Here is a 14,878-nt window from a genome sequence, read left to right as displayed (position 1 = left end):
TGTTACTAACGAAAACTGTTTTTGTGCAGAGCATGCTACTGAGCAAAGCTCTGAAGATGCAGCAGGATTTAGAGGACAAAAAACACGAAGCTATAATTGGAAATTTGGAGAGCAAAATAAAAGAACAATCAGTCATCATTGAAAAGAAAGACTTCGAACTTCAATCAACCGAAGGCTTGCTGGCAGAGACCGAAGCTAAAATATCAGAATTGAATTCGAAGCTTATCGGTCAATCAAAACAGTTTGAACAAGAAAAGCTAGAGCTTAATTCTAAACTTGAAGCCGAAGTCCAAGCCAACTCAAATTTGAAGAAATCATTAACAAGCCTTCAGGATAAATGTTTGAATTTTAGCAACAATTGTATCCAACAACTAAAGAAGATCTTTTACTCAGTTGGAGCCAGCAGCGGGAAATTTACCCCTTCGGATGAAGATTTACCAAAAGCCTTCGATCATATCGAAGCTGAAATTGAAGAACTTGACGAAGTTATAGCTGGGCACGGTGACTTCTGTGCCTGGGTAGCTTCTCGGGGTACTGCTGCAGCATTCCTGAAGGCTGGCTGCGAGCATGGAAAGATCGTCAACAGGCCCAACTTCACCCTGTCTCCATCAATCCTGGACGATATACCTGACCTCGCCCGAAGTATCTCAAATAGATTTATAAAAATGATATGGACAAAAGGCGGGCGGGAGAAGGCTGGAGACGAAGCTCGAAGTCATCTTGAACCAGTAAGAAATCCTACTTTGTACTTACCTTCTCCTTCATACTTGATTTTTACTCTGGATACCTGGATTCATGTAGGATGACGAAGCTGAAGGTGATTAAAGAATATGCCGCCGAAGCGGGAGCCTGAAGAAGATTAGTAGTAGTAGGCTAGAAAATTTGTAACAACTTGTTGTAAATACAATTAAACCGTTCTCAAGGAACTTTGTACATACCTTGTAATATATCCTTACCCTTTTATTAAGACGCTTTGATGTGGACGAAATCAATATTTTGAGCCGAAGGCGAAAAACACCTTCCCTTCTTTTCGTACACAACGAAGCATTAAAGACTGCTTCTTCTTTCTGCGGAAGCTTTGCTTTTTTGTACAAAACATAAAAGACTACTTCTTCTTTCTGCCGAAGCTTTTCTTTTTTTGTACACTCCAAAACATAAAAGAATACTTCTCCTTTTTGCCGAAGCAACCACTTAGTAACACAGATGCCATGAATGAATGCTTATGAATGCAAATGCTATGATGTAATGTGATGTGCGAATGAATGTCCAAAACATATAACCGAAGCCACACTCAACCATTATTTCCTTGGAATCAACCACACATCAGCTCTGCATTCCCTTAGGAACGACTTTGGAGCTTCCTCGTCTTTTACTTAGACGGTATAAACTCTGCATTCCCTTAGGAACGTCTTTGGAGTTTCTTCGCCTTTTACTTAGGCGGTACCAGCGTTGACTTTTCGCTGAGAGCTCTGCATCCCCTTAGGGACGTCTTTGGAGCTTCTTCTCTTTTTTCTTTTTCAGTTCCTGCACTCGATGGTGCGTTCTCAGCTGTTACATTTACATTTTTTGGGGGATTTTGCTCTTATAAGACTAAAAAAGGAAATTACACATGATGGCCCCATTAAAAACCTTTCTCCCCCTTCGGAAAGGAAAAGGGTGCCATGAAAAAGAAAAGAAAAAACATAAAAAATTACATCATGTTATACATAGTATCGCCGAAGCTCATCCGCATTCCAAGACCTTGGAATTTCGTTGCCATCCATGTCCTTTAATCTGTACGATCCAGGCCTTGACGAAGATACTACTAAGAATGGTCCTTCCCATTTCAACTGTAGCTTACCCACTGTATCTGGGTTAGCCACTCTCCGAAGCACCAAGTGTCCCGGCTCAATATTTTTTAACCGGACTTTTCTATCTCGCCATTTAACTGTTTCAGCCTGATATTTATTGATATTCTCCACGGCCTGAAGCCTGATCCCTTCTAAAGCATCCTTTTCCACAAGGCAAGCATCTTCGGGACCTGATTCTGCCGAAGCTACTACTCTTATTGATCCAGCTTTGGCTTCTTCCGGGGTTATTGCTTCGTCTCCGAATAATAACTTGAATGGGGTAAAGCCTGTAGATCTTGATGCTGTTGTATTGTGGCTCCACACCACTTTGGTTAACTGGTCTGGCCACTTTCCCCTGGGTTGATTGAAGATTAGCTTCATTATTCCTGTCATTATAATGCCGTTGGCCCTTTCAACAAGCCCATTCGACTCCGGATGCCTGACTGATGCAAAATGGATCTTCGTTCCAATTTGATCACAAAAGTTTCTGAAAGCTTCGGAGTCAAACTGCGTTCCATTGTCTACAGTGATGGCCTTCGGTACTCCGAAGCGACAGACAATGTTCTGCCAGAAAAACTTTTGGACAGTGGCCGAAGTTATTGTAGCTAATGGCCTCGCCTCAATCCATTTGGAAAAATACTCCACAGCTACTACAACATATTTTAGATTCCCTTGGGCCGGTGGTAATGGACCCAACAAGTCAAGGCCCCATCTTTGCAATGGCCAGATGGGTTGTATCAGCTGTGTCAAAGACGAAGGTTGCTTTTGATCTCTTGCACATTTTTGACAACCTTCGCACTTTTGGACTAACTCCGCTGCATCCGAAGCTGCCTTCGGCCAATAAAAACCTTGGCGGAACACTTTTCCAAGTAACGGCCTGGATCCGATGTGGGATCCACACAGGCCTGCATGTATCTCTTTCATCAACTCTATACCTTCGGCTCTAGATAAGCACTTGAGCAGCGGAGCGCAAACTCCATGTTTGTATAATTCCCCTTCTATCATGACATATGGACGAGCTCTTGCCTCTACTCTTTTATTGTAAGCTTCGTCATCTGAAAGGAACTTACCCTGAAGGTAAGAGATTATTTCAGTTCTCCAATCTTCGCTGTAAACAGGAGATATGTTGAGGACTGCTCTTTCAAGGAGCTCCACTGAAGGTGCCTTTATTGTTTCGAAGAACACATCCGAAGGTAACGGCAGCCCCTGTGCCGCAGACTTAGCTAGCAAATCAGCATGCTCATTTTGTCCTCGAGGGATATTCTTGACAGAGAATCCTTCGAAGGATGCTTCGATCCTTCGGACCGTATCTAGGTATTTTTCAAGCTTCGGATCTTTAGCCTTGCAACTTTTGTCAACATGACCCGAAACCACCTGGGAATCAGTTTTAAGAATTGCCCTTCTGATTCCCATTGCCTTTAATTTCCGAAGGCCCAGAAGCAGGGCTTCGTACTCAGCAATATTGTTTGTGCAGCTGAAATCAAGTCTTGCTGCATAACAAGTTTTGACCTTGGATGGTGAAACCAACACAGCAGCTGCACCTGCTCCGAAGATTCCCCAAGATCCATCACAAAATACTGTCCACACCTCGGCATCTTTATTTGCTTCTTCATCCTGAGCCCCTGGCGTCCAGTCGGCAATGAAATCTGCCAATGCTTGAGACTGGATCGAAGATCTATGCACATAATCAATGTAAAATTCGTTGAGCTCTGCAGCCCATTTCCCAATCCGTCCAGTAGCTTCTCTATTTCTCATTATATCCTTCAACGGCTGCGAAGAAGGAACAATGATATTGTATGCCTGAAAATAATGCCGAAGCTTCCTGGATGCCATTAAAACGGCATATAATACCTTCTCCAGCTCTGTATAATTTTTCTTTGAGACACTAAGGACCTCAGATACAAAATACACTGGGACTTGCTTCTTGAGCTGGCCATCAAGCTTCTCCTAGACAAGTGCCGCACTTACTGTTGAGTGCGAAGCTGCCACATATAACAACAGAGGAGCCCCTGGCATTGGTGGAGTTAATGTTGTGAGATCTATCAAGTATTGCTTCAACTCTTCGAAGGCTTTTTGTTGACTTGGGCCCCATTGAAAGACTTCGGCTGACTTCAGCACCTCGAAAAATGGTAAGTTTCTTTCTGCTGATCTGGATATAAATCTGTTGAGAGATGCCAGCCTTCCTGTCAATCTTTGGGCCCCTTTTCTTGTAGTTGGTGGCTCCATTCGAAGTATAGCTTTGATTTTATTTGGATTAGCTTCGATTCCCTTTGTTGAAACCAAGCATCCAAGAAATTTACCCTTCTTTACTCCGAAGACACATTTCTCTGGATTCAGCTTCAAACCAGCTTGTCTGAAGCTGGCGAAGGTCTCCTGCAGATCGGCAATATGATTTTCCTGCTTCGTGCTTTTGACGATAATGTCATCAACATAGGTCAACACATTTCTGCCTATTTGAGACTGAAGAACCTTCGCAGTCATTCTGCTGAAACTTCCTCCAGCGTTTTTGAGCCCTTCAGGCATCCGAAGATAGCAATAGGTGCCACTTGGAGTTATGAAGCTAGTTTTCGGCTCATCTTCCTTTTTCATCCAGATTTGATGATATCCTGAGTAACAGTCCAAGAGACTCATGAGCTCTGAAGAAGCTGCTGCATCGACTAGAGAGTCTATCCTTGGCAACGGGAATTCGTCCTTCGGACAAGCCTTGTTGAGATCTGTGAAATCGATACACATTCTCCACTTGCCATTGGCCTTCTTCACCATAACAGTGTTAGCTAGCCACTCTGGATACTTCACTTCTCTGATAACTCCTGCACTGAGGAGTCTTTTTACTTCATTGCGAGCCCCTTCGGCCTTGTCATCAGACATTTTCCGAAGCCTCTGCTTTCGGGGTCTGAAGGATGGGTCAACATTGAGCGAATGTTCAATAACATCCCGATTTACTCCACAGAGATCATTAGCCGACCATGCAAAAACATCTTTGTTGTTGAATAAAAACCTTATCAAGGTTTTCTCCTGGTCTTCAGATAATTGCGAGCCCAACAGCACCTTCTGCTCTGCTATGTCCTCACACAATAGCATGGGCTTCGGCTGATCTGCTGAAGCTGCCTTCTCCCTTCTGAATTTGTACTGTTCACAAGCTTCGGCTCCATCTATATTATGAATTGCTTTGGAGTCAGTCCAGTTACCTTCGGCCCTTCTTGCGGCTTCCTGACTTCCATGGATAGCAATGGGTCCCTGTTCCGAAGGTATCTTCATGCAAAGATAAGCAGGATGAAGGATTGCTTCGAAGGCATTAAGAGTACCACGACCAACAATTGCATTGTAAGGATATTCCATGTCAACAATGTCAAACACAACTTGCTCAGTTCTAGTGTTGTTGATGAATCCGAAGGTCACTGACATGGTGATCTTGCCCAGTGCTACAATCTGTCTTCCTCCGAAGCCACAGAGAGGATGTGTAGCATCATGAATCTTATCTTCTGGCTCTTGCATTTGTCTGAAGGCTTTAGCAAATATGATGTCAGCTGCACTGCCTGTGTCAACCAAGACATTGTGGACCAGAAATCCTTTGATAACACAAGAGATAACCATGGCATCGTTGTGTGGGTAATCTTTGAGCTGAAGGTCCTCTTGGGAGAAGGTAATAGGAATGTGAGACCATCTTGTCTTGATGAAGGGTCCTTGCACCCCAACATGCTGTACCCTCCTCTGTGCTTCCTTCTTCTGTTTCTTGTTAGCTGGCTCTGAGGACGAGCCACCTGTGATCGGTAGCACCAGCTTCGGGTCCGAAGCAGCTCCAGCTCGGTTGTTGAACGAAGCCATCAGCTCAAAAAGTGGAAGTGAGTTCACCGGAGGTGGGCGCCAATGTTGGGGACTTGTTCTCAAATGCTAAGAATTAAGAACAAGGCAACATAGAAAATGTTAAGTGTAAAAGTCCTTCGTCCTCCATAACATTATATCCCTTTGGAATATAAAGCATCTCGGACGAAGGTTACGAAGGACGTAGCTTCGTAAGCGTGACAATGAGGAACGAAGCATTCATATAAATCATGAGATATGAAAATACTTAAATGTTATCATAAAATCATCTCCATTTTTATTATTATAAACGAATGTAAATGACTCCAAATTACAAATGTACCTTCGGTCTTGAAGAATACAAGTGTGATGTGAAGGCAAATGACAGGTTCGTGTGAACAGTACGGGGGTACTGTTCATCTATTTATAGACACAGGACGCAGCCTGTGACGAATTACAATTATGCCCTTTACAAAAGTTTACAACATTATCTTAGACCTCTATGGATAAAAAGGTCATTCTATCTCTATGTCGGTTTGTAACGCCGAAGCTCTATAAAAAGGAACCTTCGGCCATTTCCTGGGGACGATTTCAGCCGAAGCTGCTTCTTCACGCAAGACCTTCGGCGCAACGAAGCATGGGCCCAACAGTAGCCCACGGCGGACCTGGTACGATAAGACGTCCAAGCCAGCCCTCTGTAGGAGAGGAGTGTACCTCTCATCGTACCTCATCTCCTCCAGAAACCGGTCGTGGGTCCGGACCCGCAGAACGGGCAACACCTAGCAATCAAAAGATTTTTCATTAGTCAAATATAGGTCGCATATATTAATTCAAATATAGGTCACAAATATAGCAAACAAAATATTACCTCTCCCTCTGCGGTGAGACGGCCCCTGTGGTGCTCGTCGTAGTGAGGGTCCAGCAAGTGGAACTGCGCCATCCTGCAAATTAAGATATCAACATATTAGAATATAAGTTGTGTACAAAGTGTAACAAAAACATCGACATATTAGAATAAAATTTGTGTATAAAAAATATATCACACCTGACTAAGTGTCCAAATGCATGTACGTGAGTTGTGGCCAAGTCTACCGCATTTTCCGCATTCATTCTGCTCTGGGTCCACGAGAAAGGGGGACGCTCGTCCTCTCCTACTGCGACCGGAAACCTGATCCATAACCATGTTGCACCGGCTCCTTTTCCTACTACCACGTTTGTCCCATCGATGCGCTGGATCAGCAACGTATACCGGACCGGTGTACGTTGGCCATTGTGACTCATCAAGAAATGGCTCAAAACGAGGGCTCCAGGTACGTACTAAGCTCTCTACACTGAACTCAGAAGGTATTCTGCTCTCAAATGCAAAGTTACGATGACGTGCGGCCGCAACATAATGAGAACATGGAAAATGGTATTGTCTAGGTTTACCACATCCGCACCAGAATGCATCAAGTAACACGACATGTGTCCTCGAAGGTCGCACCTCACCGTCCGAAGTTATGCCGCCTAGTGTTGTTACCTCGTATTTACCCAGCTCCTCCATGCTTTCCCATATTTGATCCTGTAACCAAACAGCTCCGAAGTCATGGTCATAATTGACTTCACCTTCAAGTTTGGCTGACCCTTCAATATCCCCAATATCCTTTTCGCAATCAGGGTAGATGTCAACTGACGATGCTTAGAGCTCAGCTCTGCCTGGGCACAAGTGTGTGGACCTACAATTTTGGTGATCTTAAACTTTCCGGTGTCCTTCTGCCTTCGGGCACATACCCTCCAATTACATTCTGGCACCTCGCACACAACAGTGTAACGACGCTGTGCATACGAATGTCTCACCTTGAACGGCCTCTTCCGGTTCACAGAATATTCCTGTAGCCATCGTCTCAGTGTAGGCAGATCCTTGAAAAGTAAGCCAACCTTAATCTCAATGCTGTCGGCGTTATCCGGAGCCTCTAGCAGTTCATCGTCACGTCCTTCAGCATACGCACGGGTGGAATGACTTAAACTGCTAAATTCATGTACTGCAGGGTCTCGCTCCGGACACAAACGTCTTATGAGTTCAATTTCTTGCTCGGTCATTTCTTGAACCGGACGGTCATCATCAGAATCTACGGCCCGTGCAGCCTCATATGGCTCCTCCTCATCCTCAATCTGAACATCAACACTATTGGATGCCCTGCATATGTTGTCCATATTATATGACACAGGCACATCAATCTGAACATCAGCATTATTGATATGTGGAGATCCTGCATCGGGTCGGAGCAAGAAAAACCACATTAAAAAGTCTAATCAAACGAAATAATGATGGATACGAACAATGTGTCGAAGACACTTACTAGGATGATCATCAACTGGATCCTGGGTCAATGGGATCTCTTGGGGGGGTACCACCGCATTAGAAGCCCCACAAACGCCGGGAATAGGACGAGAAATCCCATACTCGTGCGGACCCGATTGAGCATCGGGCACAACAACGACTTCTTCATGAAGCTCTACCAAAGGAGCTTCAATACGAGATGCATTTGGCATTTGTGGAGACAACCCGACTGGACCTCCGCAATGACTAACAGGTAACTTTTGAACAACCACATCCAAACATGGTGGAACCATCGTCTTCACAATTCTTAAATATATCACCCAATCATCTTCTGAGGTAATGGAGATCAACCGTCGGACAACTGTTCCATATGTAATATGGGACAACAAACCCTGAATTGATATTCTAGGGTCGTTTATGTCGCAACTAATCTCCTCACAAGCTCGAGCCAAAAGCTGGTCAAAAGTTGGTCTTTCAACGAACAACATGGTCACGATCTTCATACCATCAAAAGTAACACTCCCATAAGCATCTATCTCCACCCTTCCTCCATGGTATAGTGTTACTAGGCTGTCCATCTATTTCAAAAATGGATTACTAACTCAATAATGGCTACATACTTAAGCCTACTAACTTACTAAGTAATAAATATATATTAACTAATAACTATACAATAAATATTAAATAAACACATCAAACGAAATTATATAATCTATAAATAATGTACGAAAACTATGTATACCTGAGAACGCGTACGACTCCAGCTAACGTTGGAGAAGGTCAAGTCGGACGAACACCTACGTACAAAAAAAACTTATTGTCAGTAAAAAATTTGGCAGCACCTCCCCTGTAAAGTGATGTTTATAGAACCTGCGAATAAACGACAACACGATGGTTGCCAACACAGAAAACATGTAATACCAATGCGCTAAACAAAATGGTAACTATATAATCACTAAGAATTTACTAAACACTAACAATATACTACGCAACAAACTAGCTAACTATTTTAATAAACACTAACAACAAAATATCTAACAATTTACTAAACAATAAATAAGTGGATACCTAACTAATTACTACTAGTTTACAAACTAATAAATTAAAAAAAATACTGGTCGGCAGTGGGGGCGGGAGCTACCGGAGTCGGAGCGGGCGGTGGGGACTGGGCGGCGGGGACTGGTCGGACTCCGGGCGGCGTGGGGACTGGTCGGTGGCGTGGGGAGCGAGCTCGGGGCGGTGCTCCGGCGGGGACTGGACGGCAATGGGCGGGCGGCGGCGAGCTCGGGCGAGCTCGGTCGGGCGGCAGTGGACTGGGCGAGCCGGAGCGTGGCCGGGCCGGGCGAGCTCGGGCGAGCACTGGCGGGGCTCGCGGCGGTGAGCCGGAGCGTGGCCGGGCCGGGCGGGCGGCGGCGCGCCGCAGCTGGGGAAGGCGGCGGCGACGACGGCGTTTTGTGGAGGGCGGCGGCGATGTTTTGGAAAGAGCTGGCGAAGAAAACAAACGCGCGCAGAGGGAAGGGAGGTTTCGGTTTTTCCCTAGCTCGGCGCCAAGATCTGTGGCGCCGAGCTAGGTGCCACGCGGGACTGCCACGTCACGAAGCTCGGCGCCACAGCGTGTGGCGCCGAGCTGTGTTACCTCGGCGCCACAGGCTGTGGCGCCGAGCTAAGGGTCCAAAACTGCATTTAAAATTTTTTTAGGTCTGAACGTGAATTTACTTCTGTTTAAGAGCTAAAATACAAAAAATTCGGTGGGAGAGGTCATCATCATTCAGATGTACGTAGTGCTTTCCAGTCATAGCTTGACGACTTGGTCTGGTATTTTTTTTGAAGCTTTTACCAAATGGTTTTGAATAAAAAGAAATAGAGGGGTCGTGTTCGTTATAAAATAACCATAATTACGACTCCAACCTTAGGGCTTGCTCGGTTATTTTCAATCCATATAGATTGGAGAGGATTGATACGGATTAGGAGAGATTTTGACTTACTAACAAGCTCTTAAAGGGTGTTTGGTTTTTAGTATCTATATTTTATTTTATTTTAGTTTCTAAATTTGTAAATACGTAATTTTCGTATTTAGCAATTTAGTAACTAAAATGAAACAATGAAATGGATGGACTATTAGTCTCTAGAAACCAAAACAGAAATGGATCCCCATTAGGCCTTCTGGAAAAGGACCATGCTTCGCTGCATTAATTAAGGCTTATAAGATGCTATCCACTTGTATTTTGACCATTTGTTTTCGCTGATTTGTTCTATCGAGGAAAGGAATAAAGTTAACCTTTTTAGAGCTACTATAATTATGTTGCATATTCAGGTATTGCTCAAACGATTAGAGTAGAACGGATCTGTCTGAATCTCTAGGCCATGACTCGTCTCTATCCAAATTAGATAGGGAACGGCTTTGAGTGGAACTATTGAAAGGTTAGGCAAAAAAAAAAATGAAGGGAGAGAGAGATATATATAGAGAAAAAAAGTTAGGTAATTTATTTCCCGACAAAAGCAGGTCACACAAATTCGGCAGTTGAGACTTGAGAGCTCGTGTCGTGTGTCCCCGCTCGTCCATGTTAGCGGTTGTCATTAGGAGAACAGCTGTCATTAGCAATCGAGCTCCTTTCCTGTATTTTTTTCTCTCTCAAGTGTTTGAGTTGACTGAAGATGGTGACGGTGAGCCGGCGTCCAGCGCGGAGTGAGCCCAGAACTTTCTAGAGCGTGGAGGCCAGTACTAGTACGTACTCTGCATTCTTACTACTATGACCTGGGAAGGCTTTGGTGAGGTCTCGAAGGAAATAAAAAAACAAAGTATTTATATTAAACCGATCTCCCACGGCCGTCAAATCCACTAGTTAATTAGGGGTTCCTTTTGTCGCACCAGCCACATCCTTTGCTTGCAGCCGTGACCAGACAACCTAACAAAAAGGACGGAATTTATGTTTTTTTTCTTAATTCGTATAGAACGCATTCCATTTTACTCCACTCGGTTACGAGTCTCTCTATTCATGGCCCGACTACTACTGGTGAGGATGTACGTACTGCACCGCTTGGTGTGACTACTGAGGTGCTTTATTTGCGAAAGGAAACACGTTTCGTAATAACCACTGCGTCTGCGAGTAGAGACGTAAGGGTTCGGTTTTAACCGGTTGTTGCACGAAGAACTTCAACGTCCAAAGCACCTCGTTCTCTCTGGCACAAAAAAAGGGCACTAACTAGGTGAGAATTTCCCTTGGAACGGCAAACGACGTGCAAGGTGAAAGCACGACCGGGCGTAGGACCGAGCAACTAACGGGGCATGTTTGGTTCGCTGTCCTCACCGTCATAGTCTAAGATTGCATGTACCACAGTTTTATAAGTAGGTGTTCAATTTCTTACTGGTTGTTGTCAGCCTTCTGAACACGAGCATCTGGTGCATTGACCGGCCGGTGTTGCACGGGACTCGTCTCATTTGTTATAGCTCGTCTCGAGTTGTTGTGCAATCTCTCTAAGTACTGTCACGTGCAGTATTTAGTGACACGTTGAACATGTTCGGTGCATACTGTCGTTCTGTTATCCGGTGTTTTACTTAGAGCATATTCGGACACGTTCAATGCAGCTGATCGTGTCTTCGTTCAAGCTTCTTCCAACCCGTGCCTTGGGCTCTTACATGACCTTTTAGACTTGCAAGTTGCAACAAGTCTTCTAGTTGATTTCATGTGGTGTTGATCTTTTTGGATCATCTATTTGTCTTCGACCAAATCCACTATACGTCCTCTAAAATATAACCAGATAGACTAGCAAATATTGTTAGTCCAAATAATTATATTGCTCATCAAACACCAAAACTCAATTAACAGTGGGACCTCTCTGTCCACTTTCTTTACTGTTATGGTCCCTTCTATTTCTCTTTTTGGTACTTTGTATACTGTGATGTTGTCATAAACAACAATATCGTTTAGCATAACTACATAACCAATATACGAGCAATGGTAATACTAGTATCTAGGTTATTAGTACTGTTTGATCTAACTAGTATATGTGGACTACGCTAAAAGTACTATATATGTTCATACCGTTTAATCTAATTAATGTGCGATCAATATTTATACTAACATCTAAGATTATCGTACTAATTTCATATGTAAATTGACTATTTTATCAACACTCATTGATCGAAAGTGGTCAGATCGAACCGGTGTGTTCGGGCTAAACCAATATCGTTTGGACGTAGATATTGGAATACAAAATTTGGCATCGAATCAGGTTACCAAAAATTTGTTGTTTGGTTGCGTATAGAATTGAGATTTGGAATCAGAGACTCAATTCCTTTGAATTGGACTATAACTAGAAACTCAGCTTTCTAATATAGAGCATCATCCCTCGTTATTACGTGGATTTTGACCGCACATTTTTGAACCTCAATTCCGTAACATCCAAACAATAGAATTAGAATTACATCTCATTTCAATACTATGGTTGATTCGGTATTGAACCCAATTCAATTCATTACCTCCAATATCGATATCCAAACCAAGTATAAGAGCTTTTTATAGGCATCCATGCATAGAGGAGGTAAATAGACGTAAAATTGAAAATAAACGTAAAATTTATACTAACATCTAAGATTATCGTACTAATTTCATATGTAAATTGCCTATTTTATCAACACTCATTGACCGAAAGTGGTCGGATCGAACCGGCGTGTTTGGGCTTGTTGGGGCGAAGACGAAGACGTAAATACCCTCGTACAGTGCCCTTGAGAGGCTGGATGAACAAAGCAATTGTCATCTCAAGTTAAACCTTCTTGTTTGCATTCTTTCCACTCCTCAGTTGGATCATCTCGCCCAGAAGAGCAAGTAAGCGGTCTAGTTGATCTGACAAACCACAAACGAAAATGGAAGCGGTCTAGAAATGAGAAGGGATTTTAATGCAATAGAAGATTCTAATGTAATGCAGTCAAAGGTCATGCCCCAGACAGTGCGCCAACACCAAGAGTCCTGAGTCCATGTCAGCTGTGAGGCCAGGACGTCCCGAACGGAAGCGGGATGCCGGCCGGGGACATGATCCACAAAGCTTATCCCATTGGCCCAGAATCTCCGCAGGAATTTCTCTCTGTCAAAATAAAAATAAAAAACCTTTGCAAGAAAGCGGGCGCCGGGGTGCAGAGCACCGGCGCGCAGAGGCGGTCCGCGGGGAGAGAGGCCAGCCGGCAGCAGGAGCATCGCCCGCCTTTCCATGATTCGTTGCTCCCCGGCACGGCACGGCACGGTGTGGCCGAGAAGCCGTGCTTTTTCTCCGGGGCCGCGCCTGCCTTTGCATCCCGCCGGCATCTCCTTTGGCTGTGTGGTGCCCGCGTAGCCTGGCATCTGCCTCGATTCATTTTCACGTGGCCGCGGTTCATCGTGAGGACCAGACGTTTCCTCGTTCGTTCCCACGCGGCTGCCGGATGCCTCGCGGCCGTGCCGTGCGGTGTTGTCCTGGTCGGGATAAATAAACAACAGACATGATTACCTGCAATATGTACTCCTCACGGCCTCTTTGAAAGCACCAAATTTATGTAAATTGGTGTGATTCCAAACATATCAGTTTATGCTACAGTTTATAGAAATTGTTGAATTAATGTAGGCATAACTCATATTAATATTCAATAATAGTCGATACTAGAGGTCTACTTTAATGCTACGGTGTTGTTACTTTAGTACTATACCAAAAGTTTAAGGGACAATTCACTAAACTTAAATAAGTGAATTATTGATGCATCTATTGAGAAGCTAGGAAAATGACGAAGGAGTGTCGTGGCCGTGGTAGATCGGATATTGGTCCGAATATTTCTTTCTAATGGTTGCACATTTTACCTAGAGTAATGACTGTCTATTACTGTCGTACGTTATTGACCGTTTCCTGTGTAACTGTGTTATGGCTAATGAACACTTGCGGGTCGGCGCCGTTAGAGGGACTGCACTGCGTACATCTGCCTGCGTCGACTGCGTACGACTACATCAAACATACACACGAGATGTCTCGTGTGAATGGAGCCACTGATGCCTTGAGCATCAGTCCCTCCGCAAGGTACAATCTATTATATGTATTTGTGCATATTTTATTCATACATGTCGTCACATACATTATTGTGTTTTTCTGGATTAAATTAAAATTGAAAATATCTATTTCTCCAACAGAAATTAGATTCTTAATATTTTAAAAATCAAGAAGCAGGTCTTCCCTAGCTAAAAAACAGTTTTTGTTCGTTTAATTGCAGCATGCCCTTATTGATTTCGTGGAAATTACATCTATTAGCACCACTTTTTAAAATAAAGAAATGGTAGATTACTCATTGCGTACCCAAATAGCTAGAAATTGGTTTATTAGAAACCGGGTTCCAAACACCATCACCTAGTTTTTTTTCATAAACCAATTTCTAGAAATTGGAGATAGAAACTAGTTTTTTAAAACTAGGGTGCTTCAAACAGACCCTTAAGACCAGTTTGGGAGTCCAAATACCGGAGGGCAATAGAGGGGTTAAAATCTCCTACTTATTTAATTTTGAATAAGGAAGGGATTTCAGTCCCTCCAATCCCTTCGGTTTTGTATCTCCCAAACTAGCCCTTAAAGCATGATTTCGACTGTTGTAAGTCGTGTGCATTATACGTGAAGCGTGTATAGTTATACTCCTACCCAGGCTTATCTCACAAGAGCCAAAATTGACGCACAAAACACATATATGTTTCCCTCCCTCCCCTTCTAGCCTACTAGTGGAACGCCGTGACAAACCACTCAAGTAAAAAAAAATGACAGGAAGCTGCACTCAACGAGCTCGCACATCGTACCACCTCCACTAGTTAAAGGAGAACGAGTAAGCTATAGAAAAGGAATCGGACTCCTTTTCAACTTTACCTACCTCATCCTTTTAATTAAGATAACATGTAATATTTGTTCTCATAAGTTTAACATATATTAT

General features: G+C 43.6%; 1 long non-coding RNA gene across 1 annotated transcript; it reads right to left on the bottom strand.

Annotated features, from left to right (window-relative positions):
• Nucleotides 1–6,281: 6,281 nt before the first annotated feature.
• Nucleotides 6,282–8,787, bottom strand: LOC103639285 (uncharacterized). The gene is made up of 3 exons (XR_559369.4): nt 8,693–8,787; nt 6,499–6,571; nt 6,282–6,409 (listed from the first exon to the last, which is right to left on the bottom strand). It is a non-coding gene; the product is annotated as an uncharacterized lncRNA (long non-coding RNA).
• Between the last annotated feature and the right edge of the window lie 6,091 nt (nt 8,788–14,878).

The sequence above is a fragment of the Zea mays genome, chromosome 9 (genome assembly GCF_902167145.1).
Source record: "Zea mays cultivar B73 chromosome 9, Zm-B73-REFERENCE-NAM-5.0, whole genome shotgun sequence".
NCBI classification, from domain to species: Eukaryota; Viridiplantae; Streptophyta; class Magnoliopsida; order Poales; family Poaceae; genus Zea; species Zea mays.
The sequence above is the reverse complement of the archived record's forward strand: the minus strand, read 5'-3'. Positions and strand labels throughout refer to the sequence as shown.